Source organism: Ceratotherium simum, chromosome 12 (genome assembly GCF_057802395.1).
Source record: "Ceratotherium simum simum isolate JZ-2026a chromosome 12, ASM5780239v1, whole genome shotgun sequence".
In the NCBI taxonomy this organism is placed as follows: Eukaryota; Metazoa; Chordata; class Mammalia; order Perissodactyla; family Rhinocerotidae; genus Ceratotherium; species Ceratotherium simum.
Window position 1 is genome coordinate 50,191,133 of NC_141911.1, and position 15,385 is coordinate 50,206,517.

Genomic DNA, 15,385 nt, shown 5'->3' on the forward strand with positions numbered 1-15,385 from the left:
AACAGGTGGATGGCTCTAAGAGCTGCTGATTGTTGGCTTTCACCACAAGCTATTACAGGCAGGAGTAAAAGTTTTCGTCACTAACAGAGTGAACTGAGTCTGATGAGTTCAGAAAATGTTTGCTATATTTTAGTTTATGCAATTGGAACCTAATGTGTTATGTCTATTTGCATAATTCTCATGTCAGACATAATGTGTTCCTGAAAATATGTATAAAATTATGTATTGATTTCAAACTGGAGAGAAATTTATCGTGATATTTGGCACTTTCATCTCTATAATCCTGCTTACAAATACAGTCAGTAACTTGGATAATATTGGCACCAATTTTTAGGATACAGAGCGAGTTATGGAATAATATGTATTCCAAATGACTGAATTAAAATACCAAAAGGATTTTGGCACATTGGGGTGACATAATGGACCATATAGGATGAAATTTAGCAAGACTGAAAAGTCATTTAGAAACTTTAAGCTCCAGACTAGTCTGTAATTGAAAAAAAAAAAAGAAGAAAGAAAAGAGTGAGGGAGAAGAGAAACAGAAAGAAAGAAAGAAAACATTACATTATAGGTAGTATTAAAATAAGGATGGGATCTAGAATAAAAACATTTAGAACCCATATCTATAGCAATTTTCAAACTTATGGAAGTGTTGTAATTACATCTTGGCCATGATTTGCAGCAATGATCATTGATTTCTGAGGAAAAGAACTAGCACAATGAATATACTCAACACTTCTCACAAAAATTATCTTTGTAAAAGAACTGATTGAGATGTGAAGAATTTTCTGTCATTCATTTAGAATTGGTTAGATGTCCCTTGGCCAAGATATTTTTAAAAATAACATTATGCTTTATTTTTAGACTAAATGAACTTTGGAACATGTTATAATTCTAATAATGAAATTATGATTCATTCATTACTTAATTCAGGTATACAGATTCTTTGTGAAAATATAGTTACTTTCTTTCATTCATTCATTTATTTGACATTTATTGGGAAATTGCTTTGAGTATGTGCTGTTCCAATCCAGGTGGATCAAGAGTAAATAAAAGAGGCAATGTGTCTGGTCTTATTGAGCTAACATTCTAGTGAAGGAAGAAAAAATGCAAAAATATATATGTATATATAAATAAGATAATTTCAAACAGTGATTAGTGCCATAAAGGGAAATATATACATAAAGTAAAAGGTATTACTCTGTCTGTGTGTTGGAGTGGGTAGCTAATTTAAACAGCATTTTGAGTGAAGGTTTCTTGAAAAGATGAAATTTGAGGACTTGGAAGACCAGCCAGGTGAAGCTACTGACAAAGAGAGTTTTTAATAGAAAGAAGAGCAAATGATACAAAGTCCTTAGATGAAAGATAGCTTAGTGTATTTAAGGAAAAATCAGAAGATTTGTGAAGGGAGCTTGAGGAGGAGTCTGTTATGAGAAAAGGTCAGAAGAATCTGATCATATAGCACCTTGTAAGCTATGATTAGGAATTGAGGTTTTCTTCCAAGTGAATTAAGAGGTTGTCAGAGAATTTCAAGCTGGGGCATGCCGTGAATTAATTGTAAGCAAGAAAAATCACGTTGCTTTGTAGAGAATGGATTGTAGAGAGCCAATAACGTAAAATAACAAATGGGTATACTGGGAGAAGAAAGTGGTTTAGATAACGGTAGTGGCAATGGAGGTGCAGTAAGATGAATGAAGCTGGAGTAAACTGCGGAAGCAGAAATGACAACGCTGTCTGAGGTTTGTTTGTGAGTGATAAAGGGAAAGAGTCAAATGAAAGATAGTTGAGAAGTCATGACTGGCAATCCACTGAAGGCTAAATATAACCAAAAGACTTTTCTATGACCACGCTGAAACAGGAAGTGAAAAAAAAGAAAGAAAATTATGAATAATCGGATTGACTTTGTTGTGGGTTGACAAATGGTGTTATAAAAGAGTCTAAGATAGAGTCAAGATTTGTTATGTGCATATAGACTGCAAAAAAAAAAATAGAACATTATGAAATCCATGCCATTAGATGTGGTATCCAGAAGGCAACAATAGGGTATGACCTGCTAGCTCTAAGTTTCTTGTTATCTGACCCATCCCCTGTGAGATTGAGGTTAGCAAGACAGCATTCTCTTACATTCTTCTGATCCTGTGTAAAAATCATATATTTGTGGCTTGTTTTACTCATCGCTACATGTTAACTTAGTATATTATGTAGTAAAATCAAACACAAAAGGATCTCCCATTTCTTTTTTGATTGGTGGCATTTAGAGAATCTAAGCTTGAAATCCTCATTTTTTATTATGTCATCTGAAATGACTTATGAATTGGTAGAAAACAGATTCTTATTTCGTTATCTAAGTTCTGTATAAATGCTACTTTTAAGCATATTTTCTCGAATTTCTTCCTTTTAGTAATTTCTTTAAAAAGTATTTGCTTGTTATCCACTTAAGAATATGAGTTATGAATTAATATATTTTCATTTAGTAAAATATTACTCTTCAAAGTTACTAAGCTGTGCATGTTTTAAAAAATAATTCTTCCACTATAGTAGTACTATCATAATTTTCTTAATTTACTTTTTTTTTATCCACAAAGTCACTTTGTATACTTCCGAATTTAAAACTTGTCATTGTGTTTTTCTTGTAGCAGCTCCTTAACCTTAAGAGCTTTCCTCTTAGGAGATGGCAATAAACTCATAACTGGGCCTAGTTCTATTGCTGTCTTTTCATCGTTCATGGATCCACTGACGATGCTTTACCTGTCTTGTCAGGTAATTGTTCCCCTAAGTTCTTTTCAAAGCCAAGCTCATGATTCTATTTATCTGAAGCCTGGAAGTTGTCCGTATTCTCTGTGCCTGTTGTCACCATCTGTTCTTACTGAATGGCCATGTCCCAACAATAGTTTGATAGCAGTCTCTCAGGACATGGGTAACATCTTGATAGCAACAGGTAATGGAATTGGAATCTTCTCTTACCCTCTGCAATTACTAAAAGAACTACCTCAGGCAGAGGAGACATGCTTAGTAAGTTTCAACTTCTTTGCTAGAGTCAAAACTCCCTCTTTGCTCAGCTAGTAGAGCCTCTACATATGGTCACAAATCCATCAGCACAATCACCTTGCAAAATTATAGAATAAGTAAACTTATTGGATGGCATTCTTCTATAATTTTTGAAGCAATCTGGCCACCAAATGGCAGCAATCTTATCCAACTCTATTATAATTTCTGATGACCTTGGGACCAACAGTACCTAATAAACACGAGAGAGTGAAAAAATTAATTTGATCAAGTTTTAAGAGTACAAAAAATTTTACACATGCAAGAAATATAGATTGCCTATTTTATCACCAAGTTCATAGAAAATTCTTAAGAGATATGAAAAGAAAGAAAAGATATGAAAGTGAAATTTATTCCTAAAAACATTGAAATATATGCCTTTCTATATAATTTAATTACCTTTTATTTAAATTCATTTTTGAAGGTACATTTGTAATCGATAATGATCCTCGTGGCAATGTTGCATAGATAGGCTTTATTAAAGCTGTTTTACCTTGGTGATACAATTCAAGCTAATGTGCCAAACAAAATGTAGCCTAATTAGTACAAATGAAGGAAAGGAGGCAATTAGCCAAGGGGGAATAATAAGCAAAGGGACTGATAATGTGAATCTAGACAATCCTGAAACCTTCCAGCCAGGAAGCAGACAGCTACATGTACTCTCCTGTTATTCAAAACACACCTTGGAAAATGAAGGTTTTAATTCATCCTTACCTTGATTTTCACTTGGATTTATTTACCCAGGATTATGAGCTTGAGTTGATATTTCTATGAGTAATTGATACGGTTAATAGACAACACAGATTTTAATAGAAATATATTATGTGTGTTATCACAGTTTGCATTAAATATCAGATTAAAAATACTACAGTGTTCTAAGGAGTATTAGCACAAATTAAGACTTCAAATGTCTAACACAACAGAAGTCTATTATTTATTATAATGTGATCTATAAAGAGAACAGAACAAAAAATATTTAGTCTAATTCATCTCATATTTCTTGAAAAAGCTCTGATATTAGCTCTTCAAGTCAGAATATATTTGAATGATATATGCAATATTTTTGAGTAAAGCCTCTCTTGTTAGTCCTTTTATCCACAGGTGATGATTTTGGAATTCTTCAGCTGTGATCTAGAGGAATATTTGGGGGTAAGAGCAGAGAATGAGAAAGATAGATATAATCATTTGGGTTTTTCCTCTACCTGATATGTAAATCATGCCTATTTGTGTATGAGATATGGAGGAATATCAAAAGAAATGAGGCACCAGGATGTAATAGACACTGAAAACATCCAGTGCTGCTTGTCATGGTGTCAGGAGGAAGGCGGAATTGGTGAGAGACTTTACAATACATTTGCGGTCTATAAAATCTGAGAAGTGTTCATTAACTCTGGCTCAGATTAGGATGTTGCCTGACTCCTACAGCGTGGTGAATGTCATGCAGTCAATGCATTTCTATGACTTTGCTACAAGTGAGTCCTGCCTCCTGTATGTTATCACTGGATCTTAAAAGGCCAATACCGCTTGGGGTTTGAGTAAATTCCAAATCCTCTTATATTAGTAGATAATCCTAGGAGTTGAGAATTTATAATTTTTTGACTCAACCATGTGGGAGTTTTTATAAGAAACTCACACATTTTTATTACTTGAGAAAACGCGAGAAACTATTATTTGTCATCATTTCCCTTTTAAGCTAATGGAAAATAATGGTCATGAGAAAGATAAAAATGATGATGATAATAATAATGACAGTAACTATCAAGGGAAGTGAGAGTACCCATTTAATTGATCAATTTAGGAAAAAGAAACTGGGTGTGTTTGATCAAAGCCTTTTCCTTTTTGTCTCCTGGAACCCAATGTGTCCACTGGGAAAAGGACTTCTTGACAAATCCATATTATTGGCCTTCTGTGGACAAGTCTTGATAAGGGGAATTCTACCAAAGTCTAGCATACGTAACTAACTGGATAAGTCTGCTTTTCTGGGAAGCAGTTGTTCCATTTGTTTTAGCCCTTATTAGTAATAAAAGTGACAGTTTGGTTTCCGTGTGCCAATCTTAATTACCATATTCTGTAACAGAATTTAAGCAAGAAAGATGTGTGCTATTTTTGAGGGCCCTTAGAAGCCCCAATATTTGATGCATAGTTGACACACTTAGATATAAAATGAGTGAACTTTAATAGAGCAAGTTAGACACACGAAGTGTTGAGTAAGTCTAGGCTATGTGGCTTTTGAGTTTGGAATTCCATGTGTGTGCAAGATGTTTTTTCCTGGGCACTTGGTAGAAGCTGACATACAATGAGATGAAATTCTACATATGTGCAGTAGACTTTTAAGTGCTGTGGACTCGACACAGTTGAGAGGGTGACTACAATCCCTAGTGGCCTTGCTCTCACTTGAAAGGTTCCTTCTAGAGAAAGACTACAGTGGCTACAACCAAATGACATTTTGGCTATGATGACGTACAACAAGGGCGCAGTAGGCCTTATATTGGGTCTCAGGAAATATTCTTAGGCCTTAGTAAATTCTTGAAGCTCAGGAGAGATGGGATCTTGTGAAAGTTTTGCTGGCTATAGGGGTAACCTTGGCAGACACTTTTCAGTCACACATCCCTCAGCAAAAGCATAAGCCTTCTGCAAAAGCAGATGATCCAAAAGGTTCTGGCTGCTGATGCATGACTTGAACTACATTTGATGTATGTATTTGGACAGAAAGGGTGCCGGCAGGTATGAGGGAGCCTCAGAGTACAGCTTTAGCTTTTCCTAGCAGATGTAGCTGAGCCATATTTTGATTATAGGAAAAATAAATTTACTATGTATAGGACTTTTTAGCTCTTGAGGGCATAGCAATATTTGTTGTTATTAAACTATAAGGTAGCTGAGTTTCTTGTGAACAATACAGCACAGGATATGGCTTTAAATTATCATTGCCAAGGCTGGGTGGGAAGCACTAGTCCGGTAGCCCAAAATACCATTATGTATTCAGGGCCAAGGAGGGAACTGTGAAGGTACTAGCTTTGAATTCCTGTGGTTTCTTCAAGGGTCCAGATCGGAAAATATTGCAGTAACCCCCTCATAAGGACTCTCTAGTTTCTAAGATCTTCCAGTAATAGGAGCAAGCCTTGTCACATTGTATAAAATTTATGAAAGCTATATTCCATTTCCCAGATAAACTATTTTCTATTATTTAAACATGAGTAAGAGTCCCAGAATCTTTTCTACCAACTTTCCACAGTGGAAAAATTTTATCATATAACTGCTACTTATGCAGAACACATGACCCTTTATTCCATGTATGCCTTAGAATAAAACTTATAAAGTCCTTTCAAGTACAAATATTAAGGCACACAAAATTCTTTTTATGAATTGAAATACAAGAGAAATATGATTTTACATTGGTAAAGCAAAAGAGTTAAAGTACATTTCTAATTGCTTAAGACATCACTAGAGAATGACATATATTTGGGATATTATCAGGAACATGAAATTGTAGGAGATGAATATTAACTTGAAAAAATTAAAACCAAGTCAAATTTTCTTTGGATTGCACTGCCAATGGATAAATGTGAACTGATTTAGTCATTCCTGAAAGTATATATACATTTCTAAATTGGAACAAGCCAGAATATGAATAAATTTCATGAATTAATTCTCAAATAATGTTCTATTTAATTTCTGGCATATTACATAAATATTTTTAAATTATGTTGAAATGTTTTGTTTGAAAAGTAGAAAAACCAAATCCTAGTATATTAGTGATCTATTTGCTGATTTAATACAGAAACACAGAAATGTTTCCATGTGCAGAGTTACTCAAATGTAGATATTTATAGCATATTATATATATATTGTAGCAATATATTACTCAGAGAAATAGTATGTTCAAATTTTCAATATTGCGTATTTGGAGGTAATAAAGTACATTTGCTATGGTGAACTACATTTTGTACCCGTTTTCACAGAGGTTAACATTTAACCAAAAGCTGCTTTACTTCTATTTACAGAGAAGTAAACATTTTAGTGATAGCATGTCTGAAAATAAAGACTATTTACAGCTATTATTACAGTCTTTGTTCTCAGATTAGTAGTTGCTGGTAAGTTTATCTTACTTTTGTTTTTTTTTTACAAGTACTTGTAAATGCTGGTTATTTGTCTAAGTGAACTCCTGCTGTTTTGTAAAGACAAACAATTAATTATTCCCAACCTCAAACACTTTATTGTCACTATAAAAATACATAGCACTTTCCACTTTCATTGCTTTTATTTAAGCCAAATTTTAATAACATTCCTTTTTACACTGTAGAGAACCACTGTGCCAACTGAAAATTATATTCTAGCAACTTTCCATATTCTGTTTCATCTTGACGTGGTGTCACATTCGTACATCATAGAAAACATCTCTATTAAATGGGTCCTTTTCTTTATCAAATTGACAAGGAAAGACTATCATAACTGTTTAAAGTGTCTTTAAATATTCACTAATATCAAAACAAAGAGACAAAAATGTGGTTTCTGTATTATAAATTTTCTCTTTAGTTAGATGATGCAATGAAATAGGGGAAAAATCTTTACTCCTGGAAAAGCATGACATGTAATTTAACTTATACATATGTATGCCCTTTTATCGAACTTACCTTGTGACACAACTTCTCTACTACAGCAGCTTCTACATGGGTAAACCAAATAATTGAACAGAAAAGCATATAGAAAAGTGAAATTTTGCCATATGGCCATTTGTACATTTGCTCCAAATTTAGATTTTAAAAATTTCCCATGCAAAAGACAATAGTAGCCTGAATCAAACATAGATATGCTTATACAATTATCACAAAATACAGAATTTTCAAAGTTTAATTGGATATTAACTAATTTACAGAAACTAATTTATAGCCATGAGTAAGTGCTATAAAAACCCAGGATGTTCTCACATGCTTTGGTTTCTGCCTTAAAAAATTTCAAAGTTAGATGCTACAAATCAGGAAATATTGAATCAAGATCTATGAAATTTACCAAACAGAACTTTAGCATAGTGGAAAAAAAATGCCAGTGGTTGCATATAAAAAAATACAAATTTTTGTCCATGGGAACAAATATATGTAAAAAGTTATCTACATATTAATTGTACATCTCTGGATATAGTGATTGCACATCTCTGGATATATGACATTTACTAATGTGAAAAAAACCCTCTACATATCCTGTATTCTGTACATTTTTTATGTGGCATATGTAGTCCCTAAATATATGCTAGAAAATTCGCTGAAATCACACATGTGACCAGTGACATGTGCACGGTAGAGCAGGCAGATGAGAGAGGTCATTAAAGTACCAGTCTCCTCAACTGTCCTACATATCCAGGTGCAGATTGTGTGTGTGTGAAGCTGCATCAAAAATATCAGCAAATACGAGAGCACATTAGAGGTATTGGAAAGAAAAAAAATCTTTGGACATAGCATGCCGGGTCCTAGAATATTATTTTCGTGCCTGACTGAGTTGCTAATACTGCCCTATATTTTTTTTTCTTCTTTCAAATAACACAATGAAAGGAAAGAGGACAGCGTTTATAATGGAAGAAAAAATACCTATGCTGATCTCTACCCTTTGGAACAAAAAGTCTTAATAATATGTGAGTTCCCATTTGCTAGGGGAACAGCACAAAAATTAATTTCAGTTCTATTCAATAAAGGGGCTTTATGTGTAGCACACAGAAATAGATGACTGCTGTCAGAAAAAGTTCCATATGTGTCAAAGCAAGTGGGAGGGAGAGCTAGGAATGGCTCCCGTGAAGGAACTGACTTGAATGCAGTGCATCTTTTGTTGATGACAATAGAAGTGGGAAATACTTGCGTGCGTATGTGTGTTTCTAACACTAATTTTGCTCTTTAAAATAGGGGCAAAATTAACTTGTGAGAAAAACCTCAAGGTCAGATCCTCAAAGTTTACTGGCCTAAATGCTTCAAGGAAAGGTCATGAAAGACAACAAAAAAACATAAATGAACTGTATCTTTAAAGAGACAAAAGTAAAATTACAACTAAATACAATATGTAAAGTTGGATTGGGTCCTGGACTGGGAGGAGGGACAGTTATTGGGGAAATTAAAATACAGACTCATTATTACGTGAGATTATTGAGTTATAATTTAGGTGTTATATCTTCAGGGTTATGATTGTGTTGTAGTTATGTAAGAGGATGCTGTATTTCTTAGGAGATGTGAACTGAAGCAGTTAGGAGTGAAGAGTAGTGATGTTCACGATTTACTTTTTGTTGGTATATATAAACACACACACACACACACAGAGGCAGCCCTTGTTTTGCACACTTCCACATTAACTGAAAGACGTGCAAATCAGAATGGAGTCTGTGCTTTCCAAGTTTCAGTGGTAATTGAGATTAAACTCCAGTTACCATACTATTGTGCAGATTGAGGGCAGCCTGCATATCAAAAGTAGCAAAATATTACTAAAATATTAATAATAGATTAGTCTAGTTGGTGGGTATACAGATGCTTTTATTATTTCTCAATTTTTTCTGTATTTATAAAAAAATTCAAATTAAATATAAAAAATCAATTTTTTACCTATATTCAGACAAAATGTGAAAAATTATCCCTGTGGTAAACACACAACACACACACTCATATACACCCATACTTTTATGTGAGAGAATAAAAAATTAAACAGATATTAGAGAAAGCATAATTATCATTACAAACTTATGTGAAGTATACCTAAAACTTCATGAAATTACTATTACAATAGTTTGCATTAGTGAATATAAATAAAAATAATTTATAGATGAATTATACTTGTTAGAAAAGTACTTGCTCAGGGAGTCATCTCCAAATAGTTGTTTGTGAGTCAGTTTGAAATGTGTCGTTGTCAATTAGAAATGTATCATTATGATAGTATAAACCGTGGAATCAAATATAAAAATTTAGAAACCAAGTAGATAATAATATTTATGAAATTTTTATCCTAAATATATCTTTCTACTTATAATACTTTATTCTTGCTGTCTTATTTGCATCCCCACATAAACACATACACAAACTTGTATGTGAAAGAATAATGTTACAGAAGTTAAAAAAAACATTAAGTAGAACATAGCACTTGCATAATTGCTAAAGATAGTGAAAATTATAGAATGTATAAAGTGGTCATATATGATTTTATATAACTAACTATGTTAAATGCTGAGGGAAGAGTTAATAATACACTAGAGAACCCAGGTAAAATTTTTATATCCCAGCTTAGTTTAATTAAATATGGAAATATCCAGCAAAATTAGGAGGAGAGGAATAAAACTGAAATTGAGTCAAACGATACCATCTTGCAGGTTAGGTTCCCCGCGATGCAGATTCTGAGGTGGGCTTTAGTGTGCAGGATAAACAATCAGGATTGCCCTTGAGATCAACACCTATAGAAAGGACGGGGAGGGAGCAGGTTTGGACAAAGAAAATGTTGCGTTGTCATGAAGGACCGATGGCCTTGACAAACCCATTATGAGCTATGGAGCTAGAATGAGCCCTTCAGAGTTGACCTCAGGGTTAGAATGAAAGGACTAGGACTTTAGGACTAGTACATAGAGCAGTTATTAGAAGTGAGCTACCCCAGGAAACGAGTGTGACTTTGGGCAAGGCAGCTCTGCAACTGAGACAGTTCCTGGAGGGGATGACAAGCCACTGTTAAATGGTGGTGCATCACAACATCCACTATTTGCAGCTCTTGAATCCACAACTTCATATGTACTTTGAAACTTCTACAGGATTCCAGTGGACTCTCTGCCTGGAGGAATCCTGTGAGAGGAAGATTAGCGGTTTGACAAACATCTATTGCTTCCGCAGCTGGCCGAAACTGACATTATTTCTCTCCTTCATTATCCATAAAAGTTCCCCCTCCTCCTCAGCTATCAGCTTTGCTGGTCTCAGTGACTTACCCTGTGGTACCACTTAGATGCTCCTTGCTAGGATCTGAGCCCATGGTCACCATGCCCTACTCAGGTCAGAATTGCTACGCTTGCCCATTTACTGTCAAAATAGAGCAAGGATATAACAACAGATAACCAAATGGATCACCTGTGTGCAAAACAAATTCTTTCTTGAACCCATGTGTAATAGCAGCCCTAACTGCTCTTAATGATCAAAGTCAATTATCTCTTCAGGGATATCACTTATCTTACCTCTTCTTGCCTGGTGGTCATTTGGCAAAAGTATCCCACAGTAAAAAGAGATAGTCCTACCTTATAATTAGATAGGATTCTTCCTGGGTCTTGCCCTTTGAGCAAGACTTCCAAACCTACAGAACCTACTTAGAGATACTGGGAGTATCAATTTCCTTAGTGGGTTATTGAGAGTGAAGGTGAGTGGGGCCTCTCCTGCTTCAACTCTTTGGCCTCCAGACTCATGATAGGTGTCCATGCAGTAAACTTAGCCCTAAGGGGCCAATTGGTATGATGAAGGAATAGTGCAACAATGGGGACTGAGCATTTGTTGTTGTTGCCGACAGGTTGAACATTTGACAGCAGCAGGAGATACATGAGCCTTGGTAAGTGGAAGGCCATCCTTCTGGGTCCATGCATAGCCTCCATTTCTGCCAGCACTGTGATGGCTAGGGAGAGAGGCTGGTTCATGTCAACTGGTTGAGTCACCTTATCTGCTTGTTTATTGCCTCTCTCTCATGGCAGAGGCTCTGTGGTTGGCATTGACATGTGATATGAAAATCTTCATACGCTGTGCCCACTGTTGTATATAATACTTTTTTCCTCTACCCCAACATTCTTGTCCCTGGTCTTCTTTTTTTTCCCTTCCATTTGCTGGTGTCCAGGAATTAGTATAAATTCTAACTTTGGGCCACATTTCTTTCCACACAAATTGGATGACCAGGTGCTCTGCTCCTCAAGGGAATTTTCTCTTGCTGCTGTCTTTCAGGGTCACCACTGTGTGAATCTGTAGAGAATTCCATCTATTTTTGGCTTATATCCACACACACAGTTTACTTTTTGCCCTCCTCCATCACGTAGTTATAAAAGTCCCTGCGTGTTGCCATAACTGTGAGCTAAGGATGGGGAGCTGGTACAGTAGTGGTGGATAACAAGGGAGCCGGCTTGTGTAGTTTGTTTTTCCTCCCTGATTCTGCATGTACTTGACCTAAGATGAATCACTTCCTTCTAATGATGGATTATTGCTTGGGTCACCTGTACTTATGACTTGATAGATCTGACATAAGTCTGTTGATGATGGGCAGTTGTAGCCACATGGTCATTTGGTGCCCACGGTGCCCCATGTCTCTATTATGCCCCACTAGAACTCCAGCAATTGTATTTGAGGTATACAATTTCCTGCTGCAGAAGACATGGCCATACTCCAAAATACTAGGCGTCTATGCTAAGATTCTACCATCAGGGCTTGCCATAGTTTCTAAAAGGTATCTCTTTCAATCACCAATACCTTTAATACTAAATAAATGGCCTGCTAAGTCATAAGGCTTCAGAGACAGAATACAACCACAATCTGGATATAATTCAGAGCTCTTTTCTGTTCTGGGCTGCACTCAGAATTAGCAGCATTTCATGTCACATGGTATGTTTTTCAGACCAGTAATTCCAAGGTTGAAATATACTGTATATACTTTATTGGACCATGTCTGGTACAACTGTCACAGATTTAACTCCCCAGAAAGCAGACTTAATTGAGATGAAGTTTAGCGTACTAGATGTTTACTAAGGACTACCCTTCCTTAGAATCAATACCTGTGGAAGAGGGAAGAGAAAGGAAGGTTGGGCAAAGGGAGAAGTCACACTGCAATGCGAGTCCAACAGCTGCATTGCCAAACTCACAGTGAGCTACGGAACTAGAATGGTCCTTCAGGATTTTTCCAATTTAAATTAAAATTGTCAGGAATTGACCAGTGATTGAATGTAAGTTACCCCAGGAAGGAGCATAATCTCGAAAGAGGTAATGCTCTTCAGCTGGGACAATCCCTAGAGGAAAATCGAAGGCTTTTTGCACTCCTAGCAGCTAAAGCAAACAATCTCCCATTGAAGGTAAACCTCAGCGGCGCATCACAGAATCCAATACAGATCAATGATAGGCTAAATGTTTAGCCTCCATAAAATTAAAGTAGAAATGGGAAAAAAGGGAAATTTTATAGCATTAAAATGTTGCATAACTTTAGAGTGATTTAAAGAACTCTTTATAGGCATAACCCTCGTGGTGTATTAAATGAATATTACCATCATCTCTGTTTTCTGGTATAGTGGGAAGGGAAAGCAATCAGAGCAGTAACTCTAAATTGAAAGGTCATCTGTGCCACTTTTTAGATATTTAGTCTTAAGCAAATCCTTTAAACTTATTTGAGAATCATTTCCCTTTTCTGTAAAAGGTAAAGAAGTACCTTTACATAGCATTTTTTGAATGTACTGCATGCCTCTGAAAGTATTTAGAATAGAATCTACAATATTCTTAACTATCTAATACTTTTAAAAACAAAGTACCAATATTTTCAACTCAGCATATTAAAATATATTTTAATACTAAATTTTTATAATATAAAAATTAATTATATGTAGTTTTCTCATTTTCAAAAATATATAGTATAATTATGCAAATTAATCAGTGTATAGCACTCCCTCTCGACCGAAAAAGCACACACATTCAAACACACGAAGATAAAGGAGATAATATTAGCATGTGCAAACGCTAGTAGAAATTTTGGCACAATTTTCTCATTATACGGAAAGTAAATATTTGAAAATAAATATTTCTTACATACATCAAGTGTTCCTTCTCCTATACTCCTAGTTCACTCTGCATTTCTTCTTGTATAAATTTATTTTAATTATTTATCTTAATACCTTTCTTTTTGATATACTTTATGCTAGAGATCTCTTGTATTCATATTGCATCACCAGTTTTTAGAGTCTGATGCATAGTAGTTTAATAAAATAATATTAAATGAGCAGAAGAAAGAATAAATAAATAAGATAATTTATTAACACATAGTCATTCTAGGGGCGGCCCTGTGGTGTAGCAGTTAAGTTCGTGTGCTCCACTTGGGTGGCCCGGGGTTTGCAGGTTCCATCCCGGCTGCCGACAGACGCACCACTTGTCAAGCCATGCTGCGGCGGCGTCCCATATAAAGTAGAGGAAGATGGGCACAGATGTTAACCCAGGGCCAATCTTCCTCAGCAAAAAGAGGAGGATTGGCATCGGGTGTTAGTTCAGGGCTAATCTTCCTCATACACACACACAAAAAAACAAAAACAAACAAATAAAACCCATAATCATTCTAATACCATGAAATCCAAAAGAAGCGATCCTGGAAATTAAGGACACACAGATAACAGGGATCCAGGAAGGTAATGTCAATGATAAAAAAGTCATTATTTGATTAATGTCTATCTTCCCCACCATACTGTAAGATCAATAAAAGCTGAGAAAGAATATGATTTTGTACAACTTTTAGTCCTCACAATCTTTGTTTGTTTGGCAATTGCTTGATACTCTATAAATATTTCTTGAAGAAACGGATGAATAAATAAATTAATAAACTGCGTCAGGAACTAAGACTAATCTGTGAGAACACAGACTTAGAACTTCAGAGGTTAACTGCAATGACTAGTTGTTGCCAGAGGAGGGAAGCAAAGGGCAACAGAGCAGCTGGCTGGTTGAACAAAAGGTACCCCTCAGACAGCCTTCAAAAACGGACAGTCACTGCCAGGGCAAGTTGTGGTCAACAATGAGAAGAGTGGTGTATGTGACAGGTCCTGTGTAAGAGTCAAGAGGGAAGTTACTCCCGAAGCCCAAGTCAAGCCATTAGTCAAGACCAAAGGGCGTTGTGTAAAACTGGAAGAGGAAAGCTAAAACATGACACACTGAGAAAAAGCCATACATCAGACCATAAAACATGGAATAACAAAGCTTCAGAAAGGTAGTCAGGCGGAAAATCTCTTCTGACAGTTCTTGGATTGCTCTTTGACTCTTGAAACCTCTTGATCTGGTCTTGGGACTAAAATGTCTGCTTCTTAAAGTGACGTTAGTCCAGACCTATTCCTGGGGATCATTACCTAACATAGAGTATATACATAGTTTGATATTTAAAAGCTGCTAAATATTGAGGAAAACAGGAATTAAGGAGCATCCCTTGATTCAATAAGAAGATTGAATCATCTTGATTATTGATTCAAGAAATTATACACAAAGAGAGGAGTTGGTGAATGTTAGCCATCAAAATCCAATGATGAAGTTTTAGACCAGAAATCAGGAAAGATGAGCAATTTCACCTTATCGCTTTCAGTTGTTCTCAAATGGAATAAATGGAGCCCAGTATCTTCTCCAGATGCAGT